At 44.2% G+C, this 15,021-nt stretch overlaps 1 long non-coding RNA gene across 2 annotated transcripts in view; it reads left to right on the top strand.

The window, feature by feature from the left end:
• LOC102978025 (uncharacterized) overlaps positions 1–12,267 on the top strand; it is a 36,782-nt gene extending 24,515 nt beyond the window's left edge. For both annotated transcript variants that reach the window (XR_448345.3, XR_002890524.1), the window contains 2 exons: positions 11,571–11,703; positions 12,184–12,267. This is a non-coding gene — a long non-coding RNA (uncharacterized lncRNA). The remainder of the gene's footprint in view (positions 1–11,570; positions 11,704–12,183) is intronic.
• Positions 12,268–15,021: the final 2,754 nt, after the last annotated feature.

Here is a 15,021-nt window from a genome sequence, read left to right as displayed (position 1 = left end):
AGTCATGTACCAAAATGTTTATTGCAGCTCTATTTACAATAGCCAGGACATGGAAGCAACCTAAGTGTCCATCGACAGATGAATGGATAAAGAAGATGTGGCACATATATACAATGGAATATTACTCAGCCATAAAAAGAAACGAAACTGAGTTATTTGTAGTGAGGTGGATGGACCTAGAGTCTGTCATACAGAGTGAAGTAAGTCAGAAAGAGAAAAACAAATACCGTATGCTAACACATATATATGGTTTCTAAAAAAAAAAAAAAATCGTTCTGAAGAATCTAAGGGCAGGACAGGAAGAAAGATGCAGACGTAGAGAGCAGACTTGAGGACACGGGGAGGGGGAAGGGTAAGCTGGGACGAAGTGAGAGAGTGGCACTGACATATATACAATACCAAATGTCAAAAAGATAGCTAGTGGGAAGCAGCCGCAGAGCACAGGGAGGTCAGCTCGGTGCTTTGTGACCACCTAGAGGGGTGGGATAGGGAGGGTGGGAGGGAGACGCAAGAGGGAGGAGATATGGGGATATATGTATATGTATAGCTGATTCACTTTGTTATATAGCAGAAACTAACACACCATTATAAAGCAATTATACTCCAATAAAGATGTTAAAAAAAAAAAAAAAACTACAAAGGGGTACCACCTCACACTGAAAACAGTATGGAGGTTCCTCAAAAAACTAAAACTAGAGTTGCCATATGATCCAGCAATCCCACTCCTGGGCATACACCCAGACAAAACTATAATTTGAAACATTGAAACACGCACCCCTGTGTTCATAGCAGCACTATTTATAATAGCCAAGACATGGAAACAACCTAAATTCTGATCAACAGATGAATGGATAAAGAAGATGTGGTAATATGTACACTGGAATATGACTCAGCCATAAAAAAGAATGAAATAATGCCATTTGCAGCAACATGGATGGATCTAGAGATTATTATATTAAGCAAAGTAAGTCAGAAATAGAAAGACAAATACCATATGATATCACTTATAGGTGGAATCTAAAATACAACACAAATGAACAAATCTATGAAACAGAAATAGACTTACAGACATAGAGAACAGACTTGTGGTTGCCAAGGGGGACAGAGGGTAGGGGAGGGAGGGATTGGGGGTTTGGGATTAGCAGATGCAAACTATTATATATAGGATGGATAAACAACAAGGTCCCATCGTAGAGCACAGGGAACTATATGCAATATCCTGTGATAAACCATAATGGAAAATAATATGAAAAAGAATATATATATGTATAACTGAATCACTTTGCTTTACAGCAGAAATTAAATGCAACTTCGTAAATCAGGTATACTTCAATAAAAATCTAAAAAATTAAGTCGAAATAGGTTAAAGACCTAAACTTAAGACTTAAAACTATGAAATTCTCAGAAGGAAACAGAGGGAAGAGCTTCAGGACTTCATATATGACAATGATTTCTTGGACATGACACCAAAAGTACAGCAAACAAAAGCAATACTACACAAATGGAACTATATCCAACTTAAAAACTTCTGTGCATGAAAGGACACAGTCAACAGAGTGAAAAGGCAATCTATGGAGTGGGAGAAAATATTTGCAAATATATCTGATAAGGAATCAACATCTAAAATATATAAAGAACTCCTACAACTCGACAACAACAAAAAACTGAAATAACACGATTAAAAAATGGTCAAAGGACTTGAATAGACATTTCTCCCAAGAAGACATACAAATGGTCAACAAGCATAGGAAAAGATGCTCCACATCACTAATCATTAGAGAAATGCAAATCAAAACCACAATGAGGGGGCTTCCCTGGTGGCGCAGTGGTTGCGCGTCCGCCTGCCGATGCAGAGGAACCGGGTTCGCGCCCCGGTCCGGGAGGATCCCACGTGCCGCGGAGCGGCTGGGCCCGTGAGCCGTGGCCGCTGAGCCTGCGCCTCCGGAGCCTGTGCTCCACGACGGGAGAGGCCACAACAGAGGGAGGCCCGTACCGCAAAAAAAAAAAAAAAAAAAAAAAAACCACAATGAGATACCACCTCATACCCATTATGATGGCTAATGTAAACAAACCAACCAACCAGAAAATAACAAGTATTGGTAAGGATGTGGAGTAACTGGAACCCTTGTGCACTGTTGATGCGATTGTAAAATGGAGCAACCACTATGGAAACGAATGTGACAATTCCTCAAAAAATTAAATATAGGACTACTATATGAGCCAGTAATCTCACTTCTGGGTATATATATTCAAAAGAATTGAAAGCAGGGTCTCAAAGATTGCTTGCTTCTGAGGGAAGCAAACTGCTATATTCTGAGTAGGCCCATGGGAGACCTGAAGCTTCTGGCCAAAAGTCCACAAGGAGTTGAGGCATGCCAATAACTACCTGGGTGAGCCTGCAAACCAATCTTCCAGCCCCAGTGAAATCTTCAGGTGACTGCAGCCCTGGTCAACAGCTTGACTGCAACCTCAGGCAAGTCTGTGAGCCACCACCCAGCTAAGGTGCTCTTGAATTCCTGATCCACAGAAATGGTGGAATAATAAACGTTTGCTGGTTTAAACTAAGATTTCGGGTAGTTTGTTACATAGCAATAGAAAACCAGCAGATAATCCTAACATTCTGAATGGAATTCAGGATACTCAAACATAACTACAGAGAACATTCAAACATAACTACAGAGAAACAACCCTGCTTTTCAGCTCTGGGTGCTGTTTCACATTTATGGGGAAGAGAAGGAGTTCATTGTTTGAAGTGCTTTTTAAACGTACATAAGCATGGCTGTTTTTTATAGTGGTGAGAATGACATACATAGTCAAATATCAGAACTAGAACACACAGAGGATTATATGCAATCACTTCAGAATGTGACCATTGGTACACGAGGGATCAAAATAATGTAAAGTATTTTGAATAAATGAAAAATGTTGACCTCATATACCCTAGCGGTATTTTCATTTCATATTCGAGCTATTCAGATTATATGCTGCATTCACTGGCATCGCATGCTCCAGATCACAGAACATTGCCTCCCCTCATGATTGGGAAAATTCTATTCGATATTTCACTGCAATTACAGTTTTCAGGAATGACAGGTGCTGAATAATTATGGGAAAATTGCTTTAATACTGTTCCATAAAATTTACACGTTCCCAAACCTGGCCCTTGTTGAGACTGTAACCCCCATGGTCGAAGATGTGTAGACACATGTTAAAGATCAAAAAGAAATCTAAATGTATTTTATAAGATTTCCTTTGAATACTTTGGCTGCTTTACAGCATCAGGCAGAGGGAAATGAGAATTCTGTGAACTATCTAGTCAACCAATTTTTTTTTGTTTTATTTGTCCCAAATTGTCATTTTAAAAAACATGGAATGTATGGCTCCTCCCTAAGATGAAAGGTTGGAATAGATGCTAGATAATTTTTAAGGTCCATTTTATCTGTCAGAATGTAAGTGTATCTAAGAAGTGACTTGTGGGGCTAAAATGAGGACTCTTAGGGCTAGTCTAGGAGCCCTCTGACCAGCTAGCGTATGGCCCTCTGGGGAGGAGTCAGCTCTCTCTGAGTAGTCAGAATGGAAAGCAGACTGACCCGAACTAAGATACAAGTTATCCTGATAAGGATGGAGTCAATGATAGGAATGTCCTAGAGTCTAGGCCCTTTGTTGGGGTTCCACAGCAGGGAGGCTGGTTTTTCTGAGCAAAGATCAAAGGGAACCCTTGGGCAGAACCCTTGGTGTGTGGCCAATCCATGCAGGAGTCACAAAGCAGCAATAGAAATATGTGTGTGTGTGTGTGTGTGTGTGCGTGCGTGCGTGTGTATGTGTGTGTGTCTGCACATGCATAGGAGGGCCTTTAGGGGCCACTTTATATAAGCACACAGATCTCAATGAGGGGACAGTAAACCCTGGACAAGTTGGAAGAGATGTTTCCAGGCTCCCTTGTATTGATATGTGGCCTGCTTGAGGAATCATAACAGAGAAGTGTCTGTCAAGATGCAACTGAGAAAGGAGGAAACACACCAGTTATTTTAACAGAGATAATTTAATATAGGGACTCAGGTAAAAAGGACTGAGAAGAGAAGGAGGGAAGACTGAGGTAACACAGAGGTAGTCACTGCTACTTGGAAGCAAGGCCCACTCCTAGGCCTGCAGGAACAAATGGAAGAAAGTGACATTATCAGAACCTAAAGTCTATGAGCAGGGGCTTGCAGAGCTGGGACCAAGGCCTCCGGGGAGGCAGCTACCAGTTGGCTGGGGCTAATACCTTTAAAGAGGTGGAGAATAATACTGGAAATTGGAACCAATTGTTACTGGAAGCAACTGTTGCCATGGCACGGAAGCACGGCTGGGATGACATTGACAGGACCAGCAAGCAAAGGGGAAGAATTCCTGGCCTGTCCTCCACCTAGCACCCCTTCCTGGCAGAGCCGAACAGGGAGACAGACGGCAAACGGGCAGTGATGTTTGCAGAGTTCCAGCCCCAGCATCAGCGCGCAGAGTCTAGAAGGGAGGGCTTGAGACAGTACAAAAAAGAGGGGGCTGTGGTCCTGAGTGAACCTAGGAGGAAAGAACAGCAGGACTGGCACTGCTAACAGAGAGTAGCAGGAAGCCATGGAATAGACCCTCATGGGAAAAACATGTAAGCCATGGACTGGACCCCTGGGGGCAGCAGAAGGTATGGGGGCCGGGGACAGTAGGGCCATTTGGTTCAGGCCTCAAGTTTGGGTTTGGACCGGGCTCAATTTCAGCCACTGTTCAGTGAAAAATGTTGTGAGGGAGCAGGGTAAGGCTTCATCCATTTACATAGGCCATTAAGAAAAAGAAGTTGCTGCATTTAGGTTTAGCTCAGAAAATAATTTAGAAAAATTTAACTTGCATACATCCAATGGTGTTGGAATTTAGGTGTTAAAATGCCGTGAAAAATGATTAAGAGTTTCCTGACTTGTCACTAGATGAAATCGGAAGTTGATGTCTACTTGTATTCCGGATTTGAGTGAATGGGGTTGGGTGAGTAGGAACTAATAGGACCTCTGACACATGTATTACACCTGTATTTGTATTTGTGTGGTCGTACATATTCACATACATTGGGAGAGAGTTGGTGAAGCAACACTTTAATGCTGCCTTAAAATTTCACCGCGTGAACCATCCGTGGCCGTGCTCTGCGCACTCAAGTGGCCCCTGGTCCTTCTCTCCCTATCTATGATCACTTGAACCATTCTGAACTTTCCTACTTGGAGGTCCTAAGGCCCCTCCCCACTCCCCTTATAGCAAAGGAAAGTTTGTTGCCACGTAGGCAAAGACACTCATTGCTGGGTTTTCTGTAGAACCAAAACGTCAAGCCACCACCTAAATGGGGCTTCCCTCTCTCCCCTTGATTTTATACCACGGAAGGGGGAGGAAGATCTGCTTAGAGAAATGCACGATTATTTTCCAGCCTCACTGATTCTGCTGAAATAGATTCTAAAGAGAACTACCTGTAGCCACAGCTTCAGAGGAAACAAGAGCTTTTGATGCCAAGCTGACCTGAAGCTCAGAAAAAAAAGATGCTTTTATGACCCAGAGAGGATGAGTCATAAAGACACAACCATCGTTCCGAACCTAAGATTAGAACTGGAATAAATTGATAACAACCAAAGAGTATTGCAAAAGGTTCTAAATTATATCTTTATATCCTCGATTTTGTTTTACGCCACGGCATCCTCTTTCAAGCTGTCATATCTGCTTTTTAATATTCATGTTTTAACAGGGGCTCCTGTTTTTATAAAGTACAACCGGAAAACCATGTGGTCATAACAAAGCTCCCCTGGTGGCAGTATACCTAATTTCAGGGCAGGTTCCTAAGAGAAAACAGCCTTTTGAGCTTTGAGCTTGCAGTTTTCAAGATTCAAATGAATGACGGTAATGCACATAACAAAAGCATGTTGAGAAACTTGTTTCCTCTTTTATTCCTGCCCGTTTCCAAAGCAGTCCCTACCACTAATCTTTCTGTTCATAGTTGGGCTCATGGCTAGTTTCATGCCTCGTGTCCTCTTCAGAAAAACCCAGGAAGTAATTCTAAACTCTGTCATTTCTGAGTAATAAGATTGGGCTGTGTTTCATCATAATGTCCAGCATTGATCACATCCAGAGAATGTATAAACTTGTACTACAAAACAAGGGACACATCTGTGAGTAAGCGGTTTCTCATCTTTGGTCTGTTGCACTGGGACTGTTAACGGAAAGGTGGATTTAGGCTCCACGGAGCTTAATCCAAAAAAAGACTACAAAATATTCTCTCGCAAATTTCCCTTTAAAGTTTTCCAACTGCGGTCCTTGCCGGTTGTTTATATGTTAAAGCTCCTGAAAGTATTTCCATTTCAGGTTTTTTACCTTTCAATTTGATCTTAGATTTCCCTTGAGAGAAACCTAGCCAAGAGTTCTAGCTGCAGTTCCCAGGACTCTGGCCTTCAGTGCTAAAACCAGGCAAGTGCCAGACAAGGGCCAGGCAAACCAGGGGAAGTTGCTCACCCTGCAGACGGATGGTTGTCCCCAGTAGGCTTCTTCGTTGCCCAGATTCAATCTCTCTGTGTAACAACGTGTAACAATAGCTTCTAGCAGGTTTGGGGGGTTGTTATCGTTACGTAAAAACAAGCAATTTTGGGCTTCCCTGGTGGCGCAGTGGTTGGGGGCCCGCCTGCCGATGCAGGGGACACGGGTTCGTGCCCCGGTCCGGGAAGATCCCACATGCTGCGGAGCGGCTGGGCCCGTGAGCCGTGGCCTCTGAGCCTGCGCGTCCGGAGCCTGTGCTCCGCAACGGGAGAGGCCACAACAGTGAGAGGCCCATGTACTGCACAAAAAAAAAAAAAAAAAAAAAAAAAAAAAACAAGCAATTTTGTTTTTATGCAAATATACATTTTAATTGTTTAAGGCAGAGGTCAGCAAATCCTGCCCTTCACCTGTTTTTCACATTTTTAAATGATTTTTTTAAAATGATGCAACAAAGATTTCCTGTAGCCTGCTTCTCAAAGCCTAAAACATTTATCAATACTGTTTGCTCCTTTACAGAAAAATTTGCTGATCTCCAGTTTACGATGTATTTAGTTATAGAAATATAGCCAAAACACTAGTCCCCTTTTTTAAAAATTTATTTATTTAATTTATTTATTTTTGGCTGTGTTGGGTCTTCGTTGCTGCGCGCGGGCTTTCTCTAGTTGCAGAGAGCAGGGGCTACTTTTCGTTGCGGTGCACGGGCTTCTCACCGCGGTGGCTTCTCTTGTTGCAGAGCATGGACTCTAGGCACGCGGGCTTCAGTAGTTGTGGCTCGCGGGCTCTAGAGCACAGGCTCCGTAGTTGTGGTGCACGGGCTTAGTTGCTCCGCGGCATGTGGGATCTTCCCGGACCAGGGCTCGAACCCATGTCCCCTGCATTGGCAGGCAGATTCTTAACCCCTGCGCCCTGGGAAGCCCATAGGCCCGTTTTTTGATACGATGAAATCTGTGTCTTACTTACAAACTGCCAAAAATTCCTTTATAAATTCTACATTACTTTGCCATAGAGGGCTTTATAAATTTATGAAAAATATAAAATATTTAAATTGTTTAATTTTTTTCTAAATTCCTAATTATCGGTCGTAGTTGCTTTTTTCTCTGAATTGAACGAAACACTAGAAATCACATAATCAAACCCCTTCATTGTGTAGGTGAGTAAACCAAGGCTAGAGAGAATGATGGGGCTTCACAGAGCTCACTCACAGCTGGTTGGGGAAAGAGCCAGAACTGAGAATCCGCCCTGGACTCCAGCATTCCTTGCAGTATATACCATGTCGCTGTTCTTAGTTCCCCGGAGAGATCTCACTCATCGGTCAGCATGGCAGTTTAAAAATGAATCACTGCAAAATCATTACATACCAGTGTATTCTCCTGGACAACTGCCACTCCCCATCCCCATTAGACTAAGACAGAGAAATGTCCCTGCTATCTCTATGGGGCAGTATTTTCCCAGTTTACCTGCCGATTTGGTTGCCTGTGACAGTCTGTGCTTTAGACCAGGGTTACCAGCCAGCCTTCTTGCCATGGCAACATGTTAGAAGCGCCTGACATGTGTGCATGTTTGTGTGTATGTGTGTGTTGTCTGTTTTGTTTCTGTTTTAATACCATCCTCGGATATTCTGATTCACCCAGTCTGAGCGGAGCCTAAGAAACGAGTATACCTTTAAGGTTCAAAATGACTCTAATATGAACCACTGTGTTGGAATATATGACAACACTATGTTTTACAGAAAGTAAAGCTATTTTCACACATGGTGAAATATCTTCACCAGAGAGCATAACTCTGATTTTGGAAGTATCTCACGCATGACTGACCCCTAAACAAGAGAGTAATTTTAATTAAGAACTTTAAAGGAAAAAACTGCATATTTTGCCGACTGTAACATAAGATAATTGAAGATGGATGAAGGCAACTCAATTTGGTCTCCATTTTATGTTCCTCTTTATAAAGTCCATTATAATCATCTGCAGTTTTTTTTTTCTAGCATCTAAAAACCATTTTACCCCACGAAGAAGGCAGTTATCTAAACTGTATACCAATGGATATAATAACCAGTGACAACAGTCTTTAGAGTTTTGACCTCGAGTGGCTTGGTCAACATGCAGCTACTTGGAAGGAACAACTGTCATCTCAGGAAAACAATATATGTTTTTCCTTACGTCTGTATCTATTTATATATGCATATGTACAGGTATATACAGGATTAAAAACATTCTGATTTGTAAATATTGAACTGAAAACATTTTGATCCAGGAAAACATGATATTAAATAACACAGACCTACTACAACATGTGATCTTAAATGTAAACTTGATTTTATATGTATGTATGTTTGAACAATGTATATTATACCCCAATGTGTCATCTTCTAAGAGGTTATAAATATCTCCAAGTGAGGAGAAAGAATTCTTCAAATTTTATGCCATTTGGAGTATATTTAAGACTCAGCTGAGCGTGAAGTAAAAGACACGCTGTTGGCTGTAAGAAAGTCAAATTACTGTGTGCAGGAAAACGTTCACCCCTCTGTGCTACAATTTTCTAAAATTTTACACCCACTGCTTAGATCAAATCTTTCAATGATGCAGTCAAAGATGAGAAATTATAATTTGGACCCTATTTCTTTGTCAAAAACTGTTCAATGTTCTTAATTAATATAACAAGCATGGGGATATAAACTTCTCGAGGTACCCATTTATCAACAGCAATTTATCTTGATAAGAATTTGTAACTTATATTCATAAAGAAGGCTAAAGAGCAGAGTTTCTCAGCCTTGGCACTATTGACATTTTGAGCCAAATAATTCTTTGTTCTGGGGAGGCTGTGCCATGTGTTGCAGGATATTTAGCAGCATCCCTGGCCTCGACCCACTAGATGCCAGCAGCACACACACCCCTTGGCTGTGACAACCACAAATGTCTCCAGATACTGCCCAGTGTCCACTGGGCAGTATCACGCCTGGCTGAGAACCCTGCTATAGAACACAGAACACTGGCCTCAACCTTCAGAGAAGGGAAAGCACTTAGGACAACAAAGATGTGAAGTTACTTCTCCACTGAACGTCTTTTCTCCCTTTCACTGTAAAATAATAAGACAGCTGATTCCGGAGAGGTCTTGAGCTTCATGATGATATTAGGAACAGGCAACTGACTCTCCTAACCCTCATCAACTTATGTTTCCAGTAAGGCTTTCAAGTCTGAAAAAAAATGTCAAATCCCTTCCAGGCCTGATTCAAGTTAAAGCTGCAACTATGTCCTCATTTTAGCTAGAGAGAGCTTTTTGACTGGCGCGTGGCTTTTCCCTGTGTCCTGGTCCAGGCCCTGCGCCTTTGGAGGGGGGGTGAGCAGGCTTGAGTGCAGGTCAGGCTGAGGGGGTGTGGGGAGAAGACGCCAGTCACCCAAGAAAAGATGTCAACATCTGTCCATCACTGCAGGCCTGGCCCGCTGATCATTTTTTCTGCTTCCGTAAGCACCAACGAGGTCATGCCGCTGAGCTGTGTCCTCTGTCGCCTGCAGCCTTTCCCACCACTGTGCCACCTCTGATACGCTAGTGCAGAAACCCAGGGTTTTGTGGGCTGAAAAGGCTTTCAGGCCCAGTCAGTGGGTCACCAGTCCCACCTTCTGTACAGCAGCTCAGCCTGCGCCAAGAGAGGCTCCTCCTTCCAGGGTCCTTCCTCACACCTTTTCTGTGAGTGTGTGCGTGTGCTTAAGAAGGGCAATTAACCATCTGGACGCTAGAGAAATGGATAGATTATAAAACAGAAGGGACGGGCACCTTGAAAACTGCCAAGTGGCGCGTGATCATCGAGTCCACTCCAGGAAGAAGCCATAAACCAATGGCCTGAATCTTCAAATGACCCGATGGCACCGGTTTGTATGGAAACTTGGATGAAAGAAATCCATGCAAGTTCTGACTCCATAATGCCCGGTTCTTCATGGAAATCTACCCGTGACTGCCAAGGTTTAAAAATACCTTATGTAGGTGTTCAGAATCATAAGGTCATAGAATTATGAAATGTTAACTGGCAGAGCACTTTCTTTTGCCTTTCTCTCTTGGCACACTTATTTGCTTATTACTAAGTCTTCAATATTCATTCACTGGATTAAAATCAACAGATGTAAAAGGAATCTTGTAAGGATTCTTTTTCTAGAACTGTCTCTACTTTCTAGAATTATTTCATGATTACTGTGTCTTTATTCAGGCCACACCAAAGGTTTCTTTTTTTCATCCAAATAAATTCATACTTGGAAACATTTCCCCACTTTTCATTCCGAATTCTAAAAGTTCCCACTAATACTGTTTACCATTGCAAAGAAATGCTGTTGTTCTCCATTAAAACCTGGACTGCCTGCTGCCCAAGGTTTATTTATAGGACGTGAAGATGCAAAGAAGAACAACACATAGTTTCTGACCTCAGGAAAAACACGGTCACGTTGAAGAGACAGTATGTAATACAACGGGGTAAATGCATTATGAAACAGTGCACGTGGTGCTGGGGGATCACAAAAGGGGGGTAAAACCAGCCGGCGGGAGGTCAAGGAAGGCTTCCTAGAGGGGGTGGGTGATCTGAGCACCAGCTCTGCGCTGCACACTATGTTCTGCGCGGAAGAGCAAGCTACAACCCCGGCTTTGGTAATGCAGACAAACTAACCTTTAGAGAGAGTCAGCAATATGCCGAGGAAGAAACACTGTGTAGCTGTAATGCTAAGCCAGTCCTTTCTGGTTTTTTCTCTATTTCAATGTTCTTTCTCTTGAGATATTTCTATTTAACTGACATAAGAGATGGAATCCATATGAGAGAACAATACATTTGCTCTGTATTTTCTTGCTTATTCTTTGTGACTGTCACCCCATCAGATAGAGCGTTTAAGTGAATTTATCTTTGACCCCAGTAAAGAGCCCTCCAATCACCAGAGATGCTCCGCAAACAAAAGGCAGGTGTTCTTACCCCAAGGAGAAGCCACTGATTTCACGGGCGCGTGGGTTGTTGGAATTCCGTGGTGTGATATGTGTCTAACTGTGCTACTTCATTCATGAGCCAGTTGATGAATTGCTTCGCTTGAAGTGGCAGTGCCCATACTGTGCCAGCCTCTGGGGATGCAAAGAGGAATAAAGCCACCCCTTGACCTTATGGAGACACACATGGAAACAGCCATTTGTGATCAAAAGTGGCAAGTATGTGAGAGACACGTAATCACTGTTGTAGGGCAACAGGGAATGAAGCAGTTGTTTGGGATCCAGAGGGCTGGAGTGGGAACGGGGGTTGCAGGGACGTTTGAAGTGAACCCAAGGATCTAGTATGAGTTTTCCAAGTGCAGAAGTTAGAGAAAGGACATTCATGGCAAAGAAGACAACACGGGCAAAGGTTTGGAGGTAGAGGAGTGCAGTGGTCTTCTCCTATGAAGTGATGAGCTGCACAAAGGAGGCTGAGGGGGAAGAGGGGTTTGGGCAGAGACAGCTGGGCTTGGATAGTGAAGCACCTCCAGCTAACGAGGTAAACAGCTTTCTGCAATGATGAAAATGTCTCTGTCTGCAACTGAGCGGGACCCCTGGGGCCTTCCCGGGACAGACCCCTCCCGATATCCTGTGCTTTAGCTCCCCTCGGAAGCACCTAGATAATAGTACCTGATGCACATTTCCTGAGTTGTTTTACAGATGTGTAAACCCCCCACCAAATGGAAGATGTTAGCTGCTGGATGCCCATGAGCACATAGCCGCAGGCCTCCAGGAGCCTAAGGATGGATAATATTAACCCCTGTGACACCGCCCTGACGTCTGATGACTGTGACTGATGACGTTCACCATCAGTCAGAGAACTGTGCACGAGCTGATCACACACCCTGGGACTCCCCTCCCTCACCTGGCCCCTAAAAATCCTTTGCTGAAACCCTTCAGGGAGTTCAGGCTTTTTGAGCACCAGCTGTCCCGGACTCCTTGCAATAAATGCTGCACTTGCCTTCACCGCACCTTGGTGTCAGCAGATTGACTTTACTGTGCACAGGTGAGCAGACCTGAGTTTGGCGCGATAACATGTCTGCTTTAAAATCGTGTAGCCGCTAGCCATATATGACTAGTGAGCAACTGAAACATGGCCAGTATGACTGAGGAACCGATTTTTTACTTTTATTTCATTTAAATGAATTTCAGTTTAAATTTAATAACGCACATGTGACAAGTGACTAGTGATGACCAACAGCAGGGTGCCTAAAGCTAGAAAGTTATCCTGAGAGTAGCACGGACAGGAGGGGTGGAGGTGGCCTCCGGGGGAAATGACTCAATTAGAGAGAGAATAATTGATCTGCTTTTTCAAAATTAGATCTTTAATATCATATAAATTGTTTTGACCATGGATTTGTGTATTCAAATATCGCCGATAAATAATATATGGCCAAGTTAGTCTGGATGCCTGCAATGGAGAGGAAAGCCATTTCAGTGTAGAGCTGTGGAACGCACCACTACTCCCACCTCTAAGCTGAGTCTGGGACATTGAAGAGCGCTTCCAGTTCTTAGTTTTTTATTTCAGACAGCAGGCCTGCAGACCCTCCCCCTTCCCCCTACTACCGTCTCAGAGTTACCAGTGAACTACGTTCTGCATGCCGCATGCCGAGGCCTCGACTGTGCTTCTCTGTAGTGCTTGAAGTGGGGCAGCAATACCTGGAGACATTTTTGGTTGTCACCACTGGGGGGCGCTACCGGCATCTAGTGGATAGAGGCCAGCGGTGCTGCTCAACTTCCCACAATGCACAGGACAGCCCCCATGGCACAGAGTGACTCGGCCTGAAATATCACCAGCACTGAGGTGAGTAAATCTGGGTCTAGAACAGTGGTTCTCAACCCTCAATGTCCATTAGAGTCGCTGGGAAACATTTACAAAATCTCGTCCTGGGCCTTCCCCAGGCCAACTAAACTCTGAGGATGGGGCCCAGCCCAGGCATCGTGCCTTGTAAAAGTTCTCCAGGTGATTCTAACGTGTAGCCCGAGCTGAGAACTGCTAGCGTAAAGAGAGGGTGCTGTTTTCAACACCCTAACCTGCCCCCCAGCCCCATGTGACTCCATTCTGTGTCTCTCATGGAGTCTTCTGCCAAAACTCTGCCCCCCTCTTCGCCCTGTGCCCTGCCTTCTGGCTTAGTCTATTTCTCACTGGGGCTCCTAAAACCTGCCGGACAAAGATAAGGTTTGGGCTTTGCCTACCAAGTGACCGGGGATTACAGAGGGCCTCTCTGGTCAGCCGCGCCATACAGTGTTTCCTACCCACCAGGGGAAACCCGAGTTAAAAATGGTTAACAGGAAAGCTAGTTGAGGGAGATAATTGGCAACTATTAGTCCTTTGGTGGCTGTATTCATATTACATGGGATTACTCAGTAGCAGGAAAGGCCAGCCTTCTGTCAAGTCTGTTTAGCCTAATGAAGCAGAACAGTTGTTTTTGCATCTTTTTAAGGTGGAAAAAACAGACATTCTGCAGTTGCCCTTGTTAATTTGTTGAAATGTCGTTTGAAAAGATATTTCGACAGAAGAAAAAACATTTCAGAGTTTTGCTGAGAGATCAAAACACATGGCATACATCATCCTTTAATTGTCTAGAGACACAAAAGGGAAGCTTCTTACCCTGGTTCCACTTAAAGCTAACAGCTTGGGGGAAAAAAAATCAGAGGTCTTTGTTGTCTGCAAATTCTCCGGGCAGCGTGTACAGCCCGGCAGTGCAAGGCTTTCATCGGCTCTCCCCTGGGACCTTTGGAAATACAAGTCCTCAGCGCACATGGCTCTGGTTCTTAGTTGTTTTATTCCTTAGTAGGGGTCTGACTTGCTCAAGGTTATGTAAACCCGAAGCACCCAGTTATGCTTGCTTACTTGGTAGCAGCACGCAGGCTCTCAGCCCAGCTTCTCTTTGCTGCATCTGTCTGTCCAGATGGAGGCAGTAGCTGGTCCTCCCCCGGGGCAGCTGAACGAAGGTGTTCATTAACGCGGAGGAGGTGGCTGCCAGCTCCAGAACTTTCCCGTCGAGCTGGAGACAGCGTCCCTGACGTTTTCATCTTAAACACTGTGATACTTTAGGCCAGGGTTTCTCAGCCTCCTCATTACTGACATTTGGGACTGGACTCTCTTGGCGTCGGTGGGCCGGCCTGTGCGTTGCAAGATGTTTAGCAGCTTCCCTGGTCTCCACCTACTAGATGCCAGTACTGCCCCCCAGTGGTGACAACCAAAAATGTCTCCAAACATTGCCAATTTCGGGGGAGCGGGGAGAAATCGCCCCAGTTCAGAGCCTCTATTGCCCACCTCCCAGCTTCTAACCAATAGTTCCACCAGGGAACTGCTGGAAGACTTCGAGTGTGTGCACCAAGGAGAGAGAGGGTGGGTGATGCGATCTGATTGCTGCCGTGAGGAGGTCCTCGGCTGCTGTGTGGGAAGTGGGGAGAAAAGAAAGAAGAGATTCTGTAACAGCTAAGTCCACAAGAGGGGATGATGGCCTAGACAGGAATTTCAGCAGTCAGTGG

Source organism: Physeter macrocephalus, chromosome 7 (assembly GCF_002837175.3).
Source record: "Physeter macrocephalus isolate SW-GA chromosome 7, ASM283717v5, whole genome shotgun sequence".
NCBI lineage: Eukaryota > Metazoa > Chordata > Mammalia > Artiodactyla > Physeteridae > Physeter > Physeter macrocephalus.
The sequence above is the reverse complement of the archived record's forward strand: the minus strand, read 5'-3'. Positions and strand labels throughout refer to the sequence as shown.